General features: G+C 40.1%; 1 long non-coding RNA gene across 2 annotated transcripts in view; it reads right to left on the bottom strand.

The window, feature by feature from the left end:
• Positions 1–351, bottom strand: part of LOC309834022 — a 53,551-nt gene extending 53,200 nt beyond the window's left edge. For both annotated transcript variants that reach the window (XR_014297832.1, XR_014297833.1), the window contains exon 1: positions 336–351. This is a non-coding gene — a long non-coding RNA (uncharacterized lncRNA). The remainder of the gene's footprint in view (positions 1–335) is intronic.
• Positions 352–14,012: the final 13,661 nt, after the last annotated feature.

Raw genomic sequence — 14,012 nt, 5'->3', positions numbered from 1 at the left:
TATCTAAAGAGCATCATTTAGAAAAACACTCTGGCCATGCAAGTTTACATTTTCAGTGTTAACGTAAACAGTCCTTAAGTTGGCTGAAAGGTCAGGACAGCAGCTAATAAAATCAGCAAGTAAATTTCAAATAAAGAAATGTCCTTCCCTTGCAGACGGAATTTTAGCTTGCCCTTTCCTTTGGTCACAGCCTGCATGAGAATGTCTTTAGATTTTTCAAAAGTGAAAGTTGGAGTAAATAAGATGTGAATATTGGAGGCTGAGACCTGCTAGATGTGTTTTTTAAACAGCTCTTTAGATGGGTGAATACGGCAGCTTGATTAAGACATGCATACCTTGATCATCTGTCATCTGCATGTCTTTAAGCCCTGAGGGGTAGTTTGTGCCAGATCCAGAAAGAAGTATGTCCCAAGAGACTGAGGACAGCACTACCTGGTAATCAAAAAAGAGAAATGAACATGGCATTGAGGAGACTGAAAGGGGTGGGCACAAAACTCATTTGTTTATCCCCTAATATAAATTTCTTCCCAGACCACATTCATTCCTGCTATCCTTCTCCTCAGCTGGGAAAGAAATTGCATCATTTCTCTTCTTCTGGCTTTACATCTCCATTTTCATAAGGTGCCCCTTGCATTCTCATGCGTGCCAGATGTCAGCATTACCCACAGCTCTGGGACAGGCTGGGGAGAGGGGGAGGGGATCCTTATGAATCCTGGATTCATAACATTGGGAATCCAGGAAAGGATGCACATGGGCCTGGATGGAGTTTGAGAGGTCTGATCTCAGCTACTGAAGGCCCTGACCCAAGTCCAGCTCCTGCCACCCCATTCCAGGCTGGGACAGGGCTGAAATAGCTCAGCAAACCACATTCATTCATTCTAGTACAGCTGCTCCCAGTGGGTTTACGCACATCGTACTTTGATGCATTTCCTCTTTGGAAACTGGCTAAAATTCTTCCACTTTTCATTCTGTGTTCTACATTTTGTTACGTAAATTTTTTTCCATCTCCACCCACCATGATACTTACCCCAGTGCAATAACATGGTAGTCTTAATAAATACTTCATCAATTAATGTATAAATTATAGAATTTTTTGGAAAAAAGGGTTATAGCGGCATTTATTCAAAATCCTGTGTTCCACATCATTAATTAGGTTGACATAATACCATGTATTTGTTTCAGAAAGTAAACCTGCTTTCTAAGAAAAATTCATCAACGCTTACAAGTTTTGAAATCAAAAAACACCCCCCTAAACTTCATTTCTCAGCCAAAATCTGTAATTTGGCAACTGGTGAAAATGAATGAATATTAGAAGTTTAATGATATGGAGAATAAAAACCAATTATAATCTTATTGTAATGACTAATTTTTGTTTATTTATTATAAAATGTTTCAATACACAAAAAAGGATGAATAACAATATAGAATATGTTGAATTCTATTCTATGTTGAATAGAATATGGGGGTCACCACCGAGCTTAAAAAATTAACTAGTACAAGCATAGTTGTAGTTCCTTGTGCACCCCTCCCAAATGCATTCCTGTCCAAACACCCACCAGAGGGAACCCTGCTTCTGAATTTGGAGGTTATCATCCTAGAGCGTATTTTTATACTCTTATACAAATGTAAATTTCCCTAGACGATATACAGGATCATTTTGCATATTTAACACTTTGCATAAGTAGTATCCTATTGTACATGTATAATTTGTGGGCTTTTTTAACTCCATACTTCTTGGGATATATTCACTTTGATACATGCTCTAGGTTACTCACTTTTCATTGTCACATATTATTTTACTATAGGAATGTACCACAATGGAGTCATCCATTGAAAGCCTGATTTTCAAAAGAGGAGAAAGAACCTTTGTATCATGGGGAAGAAAAGAATGGTCGGATAAAACTAACCCTCCGGCTCCAGACCATGGCTTGCTTACCCTGACACTTTCCTCCCTGCTGGACAGGAATCCTATCTGTGTAAATAGCTGAGGCAAACTGTTAAAGAAACTAATGAACGGAGCGTAAGACAGGTGGTGATAGCCAAGTTCACCTGGCTAATCCCAGGCCTCTCTCTGGCGGTAATGGCCTTCTTCACTGCCTCAGGAATGCAGAGTAATAGCTGCAAGAGGCCATGCAGCAGCTAACTGGACTTGACCATGCCAAGTCACCCTTCAGAATGCAGTATGTTTCTCTAGAAAAATCTTTTATTTTATCACTTTGTTAAAATTGTGCATTTGAAGTTACGTATCCTCCAGACACCCATAGAGCATGCCTTTTTCACATCGTACACACTTCCTCAGGCCACCCAGCCTTGCTCTGTTCAGTGTTCAGTAATTGATCAAAAGGAATATCAGCTGCTTCTCAAAGACAAGCCCCAAGATGAGCAGTTTCCCTCCCTGCTAGCCTCAGATATCCCACTCTGCCTGTCTTGACAATCCAAGCAGCAAGTGGGATGATGAGAAAACAGCCATGAGCTAAAGGAGGCGCCCAGGTGAAATCTCTTCTCTGGTACCTTGGTGCCAGGTACCTACGGCCAAGGACCTGGGACTGCAGCTCCACCCTGCAGCATGTAGAGGTGCCTGGGCAAAGGAAGCGGCTGGTGGATCACACGTCTAAGAAAGTGGATTGGCGGTGATAGGAAAGACCTGGTGGGTCTGGCCCCCAAGAGTGAGAGCCTGAAATAGCCAGGTGCCTGGAGGGTAAGACCAAGACACTGACAAGGGTGGAGCCTCCTGTTGACACTCAGAGGGAGGGAGAAACCCACTGACACTAGTTAAAGGTACATCGTTAAAACAGGAGAAATGTGATGGGTGATCCAGCTGTGAGGTTGCCATGCAGATCGTTCCATCCTTTAGTTCTACATTTTCCCTTTCGGTGGCAAGATTCTGATCCATATTTGGAAAAAAAGGCTCTCATTCATGCAAAGCCCCTATTTAAAAACCAAGTAAATCTACACAATGGAATACTACTCAGCAATAAAAAGGTTCAAAATACTGTTACACAAAGCATCACGGGTGAACCTCAAAATCATGCAGACACAAAGAAGAGAGAAAGCAAAACTATATACTCTATGCTTCCATTTACATGAAGTCTGAGGACAGGCAAAACTACCTTTGATTATACATGTCAGAAATTGCTTTACGTGGGTGGGAGGGGGCGAGTAGTTGACTGGAAGGAGGAATGATGGAACTTTCGGAATGATAGGAATGTTCTATACCTTGTTTTTTCTTGTCATTACGCAGGTAACTGTGACTGTCAGTATTCATCAAACCGACCTTTAAGGCTGTGCATTTTTTATTGTGGATAAATTATAATTCAAGTTTTCAAATGGTACATGAAAGATAAATAGATACATGAAATCAAGTCAGAGATGTGTTTGGCTAAGAAAAACTTTCCATGGAAAATATGGTCTCCAAGAGAGTTACACGGGATTTCCTTAGGTAAGTCCAACTCCATCCCCCTGAAGTATTCACATCTAGATGGCTTTCTGGACCACATCATTTTAAGGTCACTCTGCCTTAGAATTTCCCTTTCCCCTTCTTTTCATATTTCTCCCTCTACTGCACTTCCCACCCTCTGAAATATACATATATGTGTACTTAATTATATTTTTGATTAATTGACTGGTTTATTGCGTGTCTTTCTCCATCTAGAATGTAAACTCCACAGGACAGGCATGTTTGTCCATTTTGCTCACTGCCGTATCCCCAGTACCACATGCAGAGCACATGGTATGCCTCAATGAATTGTTTCCGAATAAATGAATAAGTTCAAGGAAAGAAAAAAATGATTAACTGTCTGTTTGGCTTTAGAGATCATCCAGTCCAAACCTGTCATTTACTGATGAGGACACTGGCACCCTGAGAGGTTGAATCACTTTCTCCATCACAAAATCATCAGAATGTGGAGACATTGCTGGTAAGAATGGAACACTCCCCAATCCTGCTTCTCTCTGTCGAGGAAGGTTGCAAACAACTCCTTGTTTGACCAAAATCATTAGTTCTTCCAGCAGCTTAACTTCCTTTCCATGCATACTTGTAATCATTCTAATTAAATGGGTCATCAAACTTCAAGAGAGACACAGTAGAAATAGGCTACTCATATTTGCCTTGAAGCTCTTACTTCCAAAATAAGTAATATAACATTGTTACTAATGTTCCTAGTAAATCTAGTGGAATGACATCACTTGAAACCTTTCTACATAAAGATAATTCAAGGTTCTGAACATTTGCTTTGTACAGAAAGCACTGTGCTCAGTTCTAAAGGGACTAATGGAGAATTCTAAGAAAAGCAAGGTACAGGAAGTACTTGGCACTATGTCACTTAGTTATTTAGGACAAAGCAAATGCTAGAGCCCAAGTGTCCAGTGCTGTTTTGCTGTATTACCAAATATGATGAAACCTTGAGCTAAGGAATGGAGATCTATGTAAGATTCCAGGAATCAAGCCGTAGTTGCCTTCCCTATATTCCTAAAATTCCATCCTTTTCCTGAAAGAGGCTGCCGTTCTTCATTTGCAAGTGCAAGTTACAGGGAGTGAACGGTTTACTTACAGTGAGAGCAACAGATCAGACAACCTCCAAGATCAAGGCCAGCAAAGACTGACAAAGATGAAAAGGAAGAAAAACAAGGAGTCCTACTCAGGAAATCTTGGCAAAGGTGAGAGGAAGTTGTTATGCTATGTCAGCACACTTTTACAAGACTCAAAAACCACCTTCTAGTGGGCTCTACAAGGATACTTCAATAGTCGTTCTTCGTGTCACTCATCCAACAAATATTTAGAGTGCCCATTAATGGAACAAGCACCTCTCAAGGTGCCACATGTACCGGCGAGAACACATTGGCACCATATTCTGACCTCTCCCCACGTCTACTACTCCACGTTCCATCTCCTCCCATTCAAACAAACCATAGAAGTATGGTCTCAGTAGAGTTAGCTTCAGCCGCCTGCCAGCAAGGAAAGGACTTGGGTTGACCAGTACCCCGCCATCGTCAGAATAATTAATAGTCTGTTAACATGGCATTCTCCTAAACACACACACACACACACACACAAATATTTGCATTTTAAAAGCTACTTCTTATTAGTCCAAATGGTCCTTTAATTGTGGAGTTTCAGGTAGATAACAAAATGAAGTCAACCTAAAGATTTGGATAGTAGAGGTAGTAGGGGAATTGACAAACAGAAGGGTATCTAGGGGTTGGTACAGCATCTCAAATGTGCTTTTCACTGCTTCTCATTACTTCTTCCTTTAATCTTCACCTGAATCCAGCATTGAAAAAAACCCAACAAATCTGCAAAGATTTTATGTGAAGGATGAGGGTAAGAATGGAGGCAAGGAAGTTCTGCCCAGTGTGAGGTAAAAGGGACAGTGATAAATGTTTGCGTGTGCATCATTTTTAGAGTGGTGGTTTTTAGATTAGAAATGAACCAAATAGACATTTTTTTAAAACTTCAGTTTTCTAGGAACTTCTTGGGGACTGAATAGCAAGTGAAGAACTTAACACCCCTCATTATGAACTGAAGGTTTGTGTCCCTTCCAAATTCATATGTTGACACTGTAATCCCCAATGCGCTGGTATCTGGAGATGGGACCTTTGGGAGGTTATTAGGGTTAGATGAGGTCATGAGTGTGGGGTCTTCATGATGGGATTAGTGGCCTTACAAGAAGTGACACTAGAGAGAGCCCTCTCTCTCTCTTTCTGTTACAAAAAAAAAGGTCATGTGAGCAAGATGGCAGCCTCCTACAAGCCAAGAGAAGAGGCCTTAGAATGAAACTCACCTTGCTGACACCTTGATCTTGGACTTCCCAGCCTTCAGAGCTGTGATAAATAAATTTCTATTGTCTAAGCCACCCAGTCGATGGTATTTTGTTATGCATCCTGGGCTAATACACCCCTACTCTATACTCCAAAATCAGAAATAATAATTTGATATAATTCTTGATTATATCATTTACCTTCCCCCTTATTCTATCTCTCTCTCTCTCTCTCTCTATATATATATATATATATCAAACACACACACACAGAAGCTAAGAAATCAACTATATAAATAAAATTGCTGAAATAAAGTAGATTTTAAAAATATGCTATGCATACTATATACAGCTTGAATTGAAAAGGAAATAGATCAGCATGAAGAAGACGACATTTTTTCTGGTTGCTTTCAGTTGTCTTTCATGAGTTCTTCTAAAGCTCATATGAAGAAGGATGTACCAGCCTATCTTTAACACTCCCCCCTCCACTTTTTCCCCTGATTAGAATTTGCTAAAGCTACTTAAGCCCTCCCCCATATTTTGGCTGGTTCGGGTTTTTATTTTTCCTGCAGGGCTCCAGTTGTGATGCTGTCTCATGGTGAGAACCCCAGAAAGAGCTGAGATGAGTTGAGGAGCCCGGGGAGCAAGTTCAGACATTGAGGAACTCATTTATCTTCCACAGTAACCTCCCCCCACACCCCGACAATCAACTACAAACTACTTAACCCATCAAAACTCAGAGCTGACAAAGCCAGTCTCCTCCTAAGACTATAAACACCTCCACAGTCAGAGTCACAGAGCTTTTCAAGCTAACGTCCTCGTGACTGGTTTAAACTGCTAAAACCCTGACTATCTTAGATTCAGGTTTCTCACTTAAATCACTAGTCATTCTATATATAAGGTGAAAGAATTGGAACTGAAGATAAAAATAAATGAGGGGTCATAGTACCATCATGTTCACTTTTCAGGAGATTCAGACTTCTCAGTGCAATAATACTGTGATATACCTTATTTCCAAAGGCTCGGAGTGGGGATGTTAAATTTTATAATCAAGAAAATGTTTTACTTGAACAGGAATCCAAGAGTTTAAAGGAGTTCTAGAGATGCTCATATGAATGACCTGCTACATTAACATAGTTAGGAATTCCTACACCTTTACTGCCATTGAAATATTCTGAATCAGGTGAAAAGGATTTGAATATTTTCTTCTTCACTCGCCATGTGTTTGGAATCTTAAATCACTGGTGATTGGTTATCCTTCTCCATTTTTTTGTCAACTTCATTCAGTCACAAACATTTATTTCTGGCTAAGAGGTAGGTTTAAGAATATTGATTGCAAAATGTTTAATAATATCAAAAATTAGAAAGAACCTAATCGTTCATTATAGGGAGTTAATTAAACAAGACATGGTCCATCTGTAAGGTGGAATAGTATGCATCAGTGAAAAGAGATGAGGTAGGCTTAAATGTCTTGACATGGAGAAATATGACGTTGCTATATGGCTAAGGGTGGAAGGGAAGCAGATTACAGAAATGGTATTTCTAATGGGATACTTTTAAATTAAATCATGTGCATATGTGTGTGCACATATGTATATTTCTATAAGACACTAGAAAATACACACCGACAACTTGTTAATAGCAGTTATCTCTTGGATATTACTGAGTGACATACTTTCCTATTATTTGAATTTTTTATAGTAATCTAACCCATTAATCTCTGCATAGCATAGTTGAAGTTCCTTGTCTTGGGAGCCCATGGAGGAATTACACACACCAGGACCACTTGTGACTGGGTGACACTGCATGATTGATTCTGTCTAATGAATTGTAAGCAAAAATGGCTTGTGTCGCTTCCAGGCTGGAACATTTAATTGCTGGTGCAAGATCTGCCAGAGCGCTTTCCTTCTGCCATGAAACCCTGCAATGTTTGAGAGCGTGGCTACTCCATCAGCCCAGATCCTGACATGAGAAGTTGCGGGTGGAGTGGAGCCCGCAGCCAGCCCACGATGGCCATGTCATAAGAGCAAAAAATAAACTCATTATTATAAACCTTTAAAATTTGGGAAGTTTGTTGGACTTCCCTGGTGGCGCAGTGGTTAAGAATCTGCCTGCCAATGCAGGGGACATGGGTTCAATCCCTGATCCAGGAAGATCTCACATGCTGAGGAGCAACTAAGCCCGTGAGCCACAACTACTGAGCCTGCGTGCCACAGTTACTGAAGCCCTCACACCACAACTACTGAAGCCCGCAGGCCTAGAGCCTGTGCTCCTCAACTAGAGAAGCCACTGCAAAGAGAAGCCCGTGCACTGCAACAAAGAGTAGCCCCCGTTCGCCACAACTAGAGAAAGCCCACCTGCAGCATCAAAGACCCAACACAGCCAAAAATAAATAAATAAATTTATTTTAAAAAATTGGGGGAAGTTTGTTAATGAAAAATGACCTGGTCTCTCTTATATGAGTACAAGTAAGTATATCTTCATTTTCTCTTTGAAATAAAGACATTGCTCTTCTGAAAAGCAGTGTGCGACTTGAAAGATGCATGTCTTGGTCCACGGAACAAACCTTGCAGTGCAGATCAGATCAACACCACAGGAGAAACCAAACACTGAGAAAATTCTAATGCCCTTCTCTGATATATGTATTTCAGAAACAAAAATACTTGGACTTGGAGGGCATTACACTAAATGAAGTAAGTCAGACAGAGATACTCTATGATATCATGTATATGTGGAACCTAAAAAATACAACAAACTAGTGAATATAACAAAAAGAAGCAGGCTCACAGATATAGAGAACAAACTAATGGCTACCAATGGGGGGGCAATATGGGGAGGGGTGAGTGGGAGGTACAAACTATTAGGTGTAAGATAGGCTCATGGATGTATTGTACAACACGTGGAATAGAGCCAATGTTTTGTAGTAAGTGTAAATGGAAAGTAACCTTTAAAATTTGTATAATTTTTTTTTTAAATCAAAGAGGTTTAGAGTTGAAAAGGACCTTAGAGATCATTTGATCCATGTTTATTGGCCTAAGCTCAAAAAGCTAGACTTGTGCAGAATCCTCCGGGTATCATTAATCAGAAGAGAAATCCACTGTGTTGGAATAGAAAAATGCATTAGGCTATATAGTAAGCATTTAAATGTATTTGGTTAGAGGATCTGTAGAGGATTAATTACATGGTTCTATTTAACTAAGTTAGTGGAAACAGAATATATTACATTGATGGCTCTTAGGAAAGAAAACTAAGGCATAAAATATAACTTGGTGTTTCAATAGGATGTATGTTTATAAACTAGCCTCTCCTTCGATTGTGTGTGTGAGTGTGTCTGTCTGTCTGTCTGTCCTTCCCTTCCTGTCTCTCCTGTCTTTCGATGCCTCAAGCACAGGCTTAGCCAGCCAGCTTCAGCCATGGGCTAACTTGACCTTCCAGAGCCTTCATCCAAAGCAAAGGCTCCTGAATTCCTTCACCTGGACTTCGTCACAACCTCAACAATTCTTTCCTGAGTCCCTCCCCTTCCATGACTTCTTTTGAATGAGACACTTTTTTTTCCTTCCTAGGGTCCAGGCAAGGAGTGAGAAAATGTATCCTAGCCATCTGTGTTTTCTCACAGAACAATACGGGCACATTCTTTCTCTAGTGATTTGTCCTGAAACACCGGAGGCTTAAAAATTTCCTCACAATTGGCAAAATTGTAATTGGTGGGTTAACTTTGGTGTGAATGATAAAAGTCAAGTTAAGTTTGTCTTAGAAGTTTGCTCGCCGCCCCAGCACCTCTTCCTCTTCCTCTTTCCTGGAGTGTTAACCTATCCAGGCAATACCCATGGTCAATGAATCCCTGCTCGAGTATTGAGAATGGCTTTGGGTAAGACCCTGGGGATGACTTACATTTTGAAAGGTGACTCTTAAAGGTCAGAAAGTCATTAAGAACCCGTAAATTAAGCTCTCAAGTGGAATGGCAGGCAGCAGAATAATTACCTTTTAGGCTATTCTTATCCTTCTTAGGGCATCTTCAAATGTTATAATTTATGGTTAACGTTCACTGAGCGCTTACAGCATGTCAGGCACTGTTTGAATGCTTTGCATGTAGTAACTCATTTAACCTTCACAACAAACCTGGCAGGGGGTTCCCATTATTACTCGCATTTTAATGATAAGGAAAGGCACAGAGAGGTCAAATTACTTCTCCTGGGTCACACAAGGTAACTAGAAGAGCCTGGATCGAATTCTAGGTATTGTGACCACAGAGCCATGTACATAATCACTAGACTCTACTGCCTCTGAAGTCATACCTTGGTTGGCTTGGAGGGCTGATTCATCTTTTGTTTCTTATAAGAAAACTGTTTACTCCAGTGAGTTTTTACTTTGCCTCCATTTCAGATCCCTAATTATGTGTCTATTAACCCATAACAAAAATCGACTTTCTTTTTCTTAATTCATTGTACTTTTTCATGACATTTTTTGGGACTCATCATTCCTCCACCCTTGAGCCCAAACTCTGTGGGTTATCCACCCAAAGACATGTTCCCGTTTGTTCCCCATCTGGCTGAAATTCCTTTTGAAGATGGAAGTTTAGGCTTCAAAGAGATCCTTGAGCGTGTACCTTAGAGAATCTACCCATCTCTTCCTGCCAACCATATTGTACTCCTTTCATCTTACTCAGGTCCCCCAGCTACTCCCTTATCTCCACAAACCTCTCCTGAAGAAAGAACTTAGCCTGAAGCAACCAGCCCCATAAAGGAAATGGGTAGGCTTCTGAGTGGACAGCTCAAGTTGTTTTTATTCACAGCCCTTCAAAACAGGCAGGGTGAAAGCCTCATCCACCACCATTCTGCTGATGGATTGAGGAAGAAGGAGCTTGTCACAAACAGAATTAGCACTAAGTAATTTTCCCTTTCTTTATGTAAACAACCGCCTTTTAATATACAACAACCCTCGAGGTGTTCAGGTTACAGGCTTATTTTAAGATCTTTTGTTTACCTTTTGATCTTCATAGGTCATTGACATCCCATTTAGCCCTGGTGACCCTGTTTATACAATTTTGATATAAATTTAAAAGTCTTCTTGGAGATAACATTAACATTCTTGATCTCAGTCTACCACATAAGCAAACAACAGCCTTTGCTCAGCCCTGTATATAATTGTTCAAAAGCTTCTTCAATGCAGACTCCAATATTCAGAGAAAATCTGACCAAATTTGCTTTCTAAATTTTTATTCTAAGCAGGATAAGACCCCAGTTTATGTCAACTTCAATGAAATATCTTATGGGACCTTTGGTAGCATGGAGTCATAATTCTAATAAAACACCGGATAGAGTATTTTAGGTTTTAATTAACAAGAAGAGGCAGATCACTTATAGAAACACTAGGGATCTATTTCTCTACCTTAGCCTGAATTTATTTTTTTAAGTATATTTTATTTTATTTTAAGGTATTTTATTTATTTATTTATTTATTTAACTTTTATTTTTTGGCTGTGTCGGGTCTTAGTTGCGACACTCGAGATCTTCGTTGCAGCATGCGGGCTCTTTCGTTGTGGCGCACTGGCTCTTTGTTGCAGTGCACGGTTTCTCTCTAGTTGTGGCCCGGGGGCTCCAGAGCACATGGGCTCTGTAGTTGTGGTGCACCGTCTCCAGAGTGTGTGTGCTCTGTAGTTAGCGGCACGCAGACTCTCTAGTTGAGGCGTGCGGGCTTAGTTGCCCCACAGCATGTGGGATTTTAGTTCCCCGACCAGGGATCGAACCTGCGTCCCCTGCATTGGGAGGCGGATTCTTTAGCACTGGACCACCAGGGAAGTCCCACCTGAATTTAAAATGTACTTCTTGTTCACTTAAAACTCAGAAGGTAGTGTTCCTCCTAAGCTTTTTGATTCTCTACCAGGGATTGATTGGAGTAACATTTTTGGAATTGGCTTTTTTACTCTATTTTTTAAGGAGGGAAGCTCTCAGTTTCCATACTGAAAAAAAACATTTTGATAACTACTCCTTTATAAAAGCATATTAGTCTTGTGAATAATAGCAAATATTTTAAAAACCATATTTCTGATAGCCCTCTTTGCTCCCGTTAGTTCATCCTTTGAACCTCATCCTATTTTTAATGAAAAACTATTATATTCCTGGGCAAAGAATCTAATCTTGCAATACAGATAAATTAAAAGGCTTATATTATCTCTTTCTTTAGAAGTTTATCCTGAGGAAATAATTGGGTAAGTTTACAAGAAAGAGATGTACAGGGCGTTGATTTCAGCATAATCTATAAATGTAAAAAAAATGGAAACAAACTAAATGTACACCAGTAAAAAGCTATTGAGAAACATACGGTACATAAAAACAATTGCATACTTTGCAGCCATTAAAAATGATGACGTGGGGGCTTCCCTGGTGGCGCAGTGGTTGAGAGTCCGCCTACCAATGCAGGGGACACGGGTTCGAGCCTGGTCCGGGATGATTCCACATGCTGTGGAGCAACTAAGCCCATGCACCACAACTACTGAGCCTGTGCTCTAGAGCCTGTGAGCCACAACTACTGAGCCTGTGCTCTAGAGCCTGTGAGCCACAACTACTGAGCCTGTGCTCTAGAGCCTGTGAGCCACAACTACTTAGCCTGTGCTCTAGAGCCTGTGAGCCACAACTACGGAGCCTGTGCTCTAGAGCCCATGCTCCGCAATAAGAGAAGCCACCACAATGAGAAGCCCACGCACCGCAACGAAGAGTAGCCCCGGCTCACCGCAACTAGAGAAAGCCCACGCACAGCAACGAAGACCCAATGCAACCAAAAAAAAAAAAGAAAAGAAAAAATAGTTGTTACATTTTGTTTATGGCTAAATATGCTGTTTTAACTATTATTCTCTTTATTATCAATATGACAGTTAAACATGGTGTCTTGTTTATATTTATATAATAATAATGATGTAATAAGTTTTGTCACAGACTTACCCAATAAGAGTCCAGACGTCAGAAATCCAGGATGGGTACAGTGGCTCCATGATGCCAGTGGAGAAATGGCTTCCTTGTCTCTTTCCACCCAATCATCTTTAGCATGTTCTTGTCACCCTTGGGGTCCCAGGATGGCTGCTTTGCTTCCAGCATCTCTGTTTGAGGCAGGAAGGAGTGAAAAAGCAAAGGATAAAATGTATTTACCAGTTAGGACTGTTCTCACCCCCTGCTCACACATCCACATATTTTAAGGAGCCTTCTTGGAAGTCTCAACCAAAAACTTCCTCTTTTTTTTTTTTTTTTCCAGTGGCCAGAGCTAGGTCAGATGATCACTTCTATCAAGGAATTCAGCAGTATTTGTTTAATGTTCCCCCAATCTGGGGTTCTGTAGACAGGAATAAGAGAATAGAAAGACAAATATCATATGATATCACGTATATGCAGAATCTAAAAAAATGATACAAATGAACTTATTTACAAAACAGAAATAGACTCACAGACATAGAAAACAAATTTATGGTTACTAAAGAGGAAAGGGGGCGAGGGATAAATTAGGAGTTTGAGATTAACATATACACACTACTATATATAAAATAGGTAAACAAGGACCTGCTGTATAGCACAGGGAACTATATTCAATATCTTGTAACAGCCTATAATGGAAAGAATCTGAAAAAGAATATACATATACGCTGAATCACCTTGCTGTACACTTGAAACTAACACAACACTGTAAAGTAACTATACTTCAATTTAAATAAAAAGAGAATAGGTATTGAGAAAAAACTAGCAGACCTGCACAACTGACAAACAGTGATGATAATATGGTGATAATCATAAAATTTACTGCATGTGCTATAAGCCAGGTCAGTGAGCTTTGTACATTTCATCTTGTTTAATCTTCACTTGCAAGTCTAAGAGTTAAGTACCCTTGTTAGCACCCATTTTAAAATGAAGAAACAGACTTGTGAAGGTGGAGTACGATGTTGAAGGTCATTCAATGGTGGAAGAAGAACTTGAGTCCAGTCTATCTGACTCCAAATGTGCCTGAACTATCTTGGTTTTAGCACTGCAAGTCCCAAGTCTCCGGCCACATGTCAGTCCTGGAACAGTGAGGTCACCCACTGGAGCCCAAGCAGTATTAGGGCAGCAGTTCACTCAAAGTTTGTTAAATGGTTAATTTAATGAATATTGTTTTTTTATTTTTCATAAATGTTAAAGACTTGAAATATATTAAGGATACAGCCTTTCGTAGTATATATATTTTTCTTTTCTCTTGTCATTTTTACAACTCTTTTGGATATACAGATATTTTAAA

Source organism: Grampus griseus (assembly GCF_964374135.1).
Source record: "Grampus griseus genome assembly, chromosome: 15".
Lineage (NCBI taxonomy): Eukaryota > Metazoa > Chordata > Mammalia > Artiodactyla > Delphinidae > Grampus > Grampus griseus.
Note: the sequence above shows the minus strand (reverse complement) of the source record. Positions and strands in the feature narration are given on the sequence as shown.